Source organism: Pinus tabuliformis, chromosome 7, assembly GCF_031772625.1.
Source record: "Pinus tabuliformis cultivar Carrire ecotype Pingquan chromosome 7, CPIR1, whole genome shotgun sequence".
NCBI classification, from domain to species: Eukaryota; Viridiplantae; Streptophyta; class Pinopsida; order Pinales; family Pinaceae; genus Pinus; species Pinus tabuliformis.
Window position 1 is genome coordinate 1,915,365,845 of NC_142293.1, and position 5,315 is coordinate 1,915,371,159.

Below are 5,315 nucleotides of genomic sequence, written 5' to 3' on the forward strand. Positions count from 1 at the left end.
AAAAAAATATTGCAATCACATTTTTTCATGTATTTCACATTTTTCATGTAGTAGGGTCGATTATGCAACATGGGTACTCCTTGGATGAAAAATTAAACTCTGCACCTAACATGTTCTCCCACTCAAAATTTGAGTAAAATCGTAGGGAGATAAGTTGAATTTTTTTTTCTACCTTTTCACTTCAAAATGGTGAATCATCCCCCATGGTTGACATCATCATATCGAATCCTATTGGCTCTTATAAAGTTGATTTTTGTTGTACATTTTTTTAGTCCTATTTTTAACCTCAAAATTTCTCTAATGATGAGACCCTTTTGCAACTGGATGAAATTCATGTTGGAAATAATACTGAGAGGGGGGTGAATCAGTATTATCAATTTAATAATATTCTATTTCCATGAACATATTTATATACGCTACTTCAGTTAATGAAACTTGTGTATATACGCAACCATGTTTAGAGCAACTAGCATAGACCTTGTAAACTTATAATTTAGTCAGTTGATCTTTAATCTATGTATCATAACCATATAAGAAGTAACAGGTAGAGTAAAAAATAGAGCATACAATCACACACAAGAACACAAGATATAAGGTGGAAACCCAAAGTGGGTGAAAACCACCTGTTGCAATTCGTCTCTATCTTCTTTTAATAAGAAACTTCTTTTTACAATATTTCTGTACTAGTGCAGTCTTATACCAGTACGCATGCTTCTACTTGTAAAAGGATACAACCTTCTCTCATTCTCCAGCTTCTCCTAGAAGGGAGCTACAACCCCCTTGCTCTTGTACTAGCGGATGTACTAGTACGTAGGTGCTGACCTACAGAAGGCTACAACCTTCTCTTTTCTTCCAGGGACCACGTTTCATAAATTTTCAGACTAGATCCATCAATAACATCAATCAAACATCAAAATATATCTGCATCAATCAATCTCCCTTGCACTAACCAAAACTGAATCAAACAATGACTTCTTTGAATGCTGTAACCAGAATACAGTAACAATACCAGAACCTAGAACACTACAATAGTAAAAAGAAGTAGCTCAAACATATTTTATGAGACATACACTACTTCAATATGTAGAAACTGCGTGCATACGCTCTTATATGAAGGCAAACCTACGTATACGCTGTTTTTAATTACCGAACCAGCGTGTATACGCACCTTTTATATATTGAACCTGCGTACAGATCTGTGAAAGATAATTTACCCTTTTCAACTATTCAGACATCAGTTATACCCAAATCATCAGATTTATAGATCAAGACATGCGCCAAATATAAAAGATCAAAATCACACAAAGATGCTTCTCTTCAAGCCTTAATATCTTGACCCATCAATAGAACTTATCCTTCTTCTAGCGCTAAGGTTCCTCCTTGATTCAGATCAAGTTATGCACCATAACCCAATCACCAAAATTCTAGATCTTGCTCTTCATTAGATATTCAATACTTGAGTGCCTTTGCCTAATGATCTCCTCCTCCTTTTATAGTCTTAGGCCTTACTCAATACCATTGTGAAAAACCACTTAGAAGCAATACCTTGGACCAAATACCTGGGATCAACACTTTGTTCAAGATACCTTGGATCAGTACCATAGGTCAAAATACCACGGACCAAATACCATGGGCCAAAACCAAGTTTTCCAACATGTATGCGCTTTTCCTCGCATGAAAGTTCGTGTATATGCATACGTGCCTTCTGGACATCTAACCCGCATGTATATGCGGCTTGGTCAAGGGGAATCTACGTATATCTCTTTTCCTTCATTCTGAGAGCTTGAACTATGATCTGTCATTTGAGTGAGTTGCAATCAAGGACAACACCTGTGTCATAATGCCAAAAATCTCCCCCTTTGGACTTGATGGCAACCCCAAGTCACTCAAAGTCATTCTCCCCCTTTGTCATCAAGGGCAAAGGGTTATGCTCCTCCTGACTAAAGGCAAGGTCTGCAAAAATATGTTCTACAAGAAGAACATGACTCTATACATCATAAATGACCTTCCTATCACTAAATATTCATACATATATCCATCTCCCAACCAAGTGGGGATATACCAAGATTGACTCATCCACCCAACCAAGTGGGGATACACCAAAAGTTTATACATGATAAAACAAGAACCTTACATCATCCATCCCAGGTATAGTGGGGAAACAAAATAGGTCGTTACATGACCTTGATAATAAAAGATATACATGACATAGAGACGAAATATCTAAAACAAGACTATGATAGTCATCAGCAACTATCATCAGTAGCATCTATCAATCACCATCCAGACTAGCAACCATGATCTCCCTCTGCACCTGTTCCACCTAAATCAAAAACAACTGTGAAATTGTACCAAGATATTCTAAGGTAATGTCAACAATGATAATGCATTATATGCTCCCCCTAAACCTGTGCCAGATAATCACTGATAGATCCATATCAGACTCTTTTCATCCTGAGTCTGGCCCACTGATATTCTTCAAACCAACATATATGCGGCTTTATCCACAGAAACTGGTGCATGCACGCGGATACGCTTCATGAAACTCGCATACAACCACTGTTTTTTGAAACAGACAAGTGTCAACAACAAGATGATGCATCAACTACTCCCAGCTTTTGTCTGAGGTATTCAAATGTCTCTCTGGGTAGTGGTTTGGTGAATATATCAACAACTTGTTCCTTGGAGGGAACATACTCCAATTTAACCCTTTTTTCAAGCACTTGTTCCCAGAGAAAATGATATTTGATAGGTATGTGCTTGGTCTTGGAATGCATGACTGGATTCTTTGAAATATTGATTTCACTTGTATTATCACATAAAATGGAGATGGCTGGAGTACATGTGATCTAAATGTCTTGCAGTGTTTGCATCATCCAAAGGAGTTGTGTGCAACAAGATGCAGCAGCCACATATTCTGCTTCAGCTATAGATAATGCAATTGAAATTTGTTTCTTGCTGAACCAAGACACTAATTTGGAACCCATATAGAATGCACCACCACTAGTGTTTTTTCTATCATCCACGCTTCCTACCCAATCTGCATCTGTGTATGCATGAAGTGTAAGATCTGTGTCCCTTGGATACCATAAGCCAAAATTTTGAGTTCCTTGAAGATATTTGAAGATCCTTTTGACAGCCTATAGGTGTGATTCCTTTGGATTTGCTTGGAATCTTCCAACTATTCCTACTGCATGCATGATGTCTAGTCGGGTACCTGTTAGATAGAGTAGACTACCAATCATGGATCTGTAGGTTGGTTGATGTACTGCTGCTGATTCATCATTTGTGTTGAGGATGCATCCTGTTACCATAGGGGTACATACTGGTTTAGAATCTTCCATGCCATATTTCTTCAGGATTTTCTTGAGGTAGTTGGTTTGTGATAGAAAGATACCATCTTTATTTTGTTGAACTTGTAAACCAAGAAAATATGTGAGCTCATAAAGCAGGGACATTTCAAATTCTTTCTTCATTACCAAAGCAAAGTTGTGACTCATGGCTTCTTCATTGCTACCAAAAATGATATCATCAACATACAAAACAAGTATTAGCAATTTATCATTGTCAATTTTTATATATAAATTGATATCAGCTGATCCTTTTGAAAAACCTTGTTGATGAAGATATTTGTCAAGATGATAATACCAGGCCCTTGGAGCTTGTTTTAGACCATAGAGAGCCTTTCTGAGTCTACATACAAGTTTTAGATCATTTCCAAGGATGAATTCGTCTAGTTGCTCAATATATACTTCTTATTCTAGATCTCCATTAAGAAAGGCAGATTTTACATCCATTTGATATACTTTGAACTTCTGAAAGCTAGAAAGAGCAAGCAACATTCTTATGGCTTCAAGTCTAGCAACAAGTGCAAAAGTTTCTTCAAAGTCTATACCTTCTTGTTGAGCATACCCTTTACAGACAAGTCTGGCCTTGTTTCTAATTACTTCTCCATTTTCATTCACCTTATATTTTAATATCCATTTGGTTCCTATGACATTCTTCTCATGAGGTCTAGGAACTAATTCCCAAGTATTATTCTTTTCAATTTGCTCAAGTTCTTCATTCATAGCCTTGACCTAACATTCATCTTTGCATGCTTCATGTACATTTTGTGGTTTGATGGAGGAAAGCAATGCTAGATAGCTTGAAGCTTTTGTAATAGTTCTTTTTGTCTACACACCTGCCTGTTTCTGTCCCAAAATTTGAGTCTTTGGATGATTTTTCTGAACATATCTGGATGGATTCTTTTCTTCTGTCGTTATCTGCTCTTTTGGTGCTTCGTTGGTTTCTTATTCTTCAACATTAGTTTGATTTGATGTGGAAGGATAATCCTCATCTTCTTCCCACTCTTCAATTTTTACCTGCTTCATCAACCACAACATTAATACTTTCAACAATTTTCCCAAGTCTTTTATTATAACACTTGTATCCTTTACTCCGAGAAGAATAACCAAGGAGAATGCCTTCATCTGCTCTAGGTTCAAACTTGCCAAGTTTTTCATCAGTCCTTTTGATATAACATTTTCTTCCAAAAACTTTGAAGTATTTTACAGTGGGAGTCTTACCATACCAAACTTCATGAGGAGTTTGAGTGTTGTTTACCCGAACATTCGTTCTATTGAGAATAGTGATGGTAGCAAATGCAGCTTCACCCTAGAAGGTTGCAGGAGTTCCAGACTCATCTAGCATAACACAAGCCATTTGTTGAACAGTTCTGTTCATCCTTTCTACCACTCCATTTTGCTGAGGAGTCCTTGCGGTAGAGAATTACCTTCTTATTCCATGTCCTTCACAGAAGTTGAAGAATTCATCCAAGGTAAATTCCCCTCCTCGATCAGATCTAAGACATTTGATTTTACAATCTGATTCATTTTCAACCAAAGCTTTAAAGGCTTTGAACTTTTCAAATGCTTCGTCTTTATGCTTCAGAAGTCCTATCTAGCACATTCTGGAAAAGTTGTCAATGAACAATATAAAGTATTCTTCTCCATGAGGTGAATTTTTCCTTGATGGACCCTATAAATCAGTATGGATAAGTTCAAACGGCTTACTAGCTGATCCTTCTTTCTCAGGGAAATGTGTTCTGCTTTGCTTACTAAATTGACATGATTTGCATATTGTATTTTCTGGAATTTTGATGTCAGGAAGATCGCATACAACCTGGAATTTGCATGCTTTCCTTATCTGAGGGAAGCTTAGATGCCTCAATCTTCTGTGCCATAGCTAGTATTCATCATTTTTTCTTAGATATCATTGTTGTTGTCCTCCCTTGAGTATGTATAAATTATTTGGAGTTCTTATGCCTTTGATCA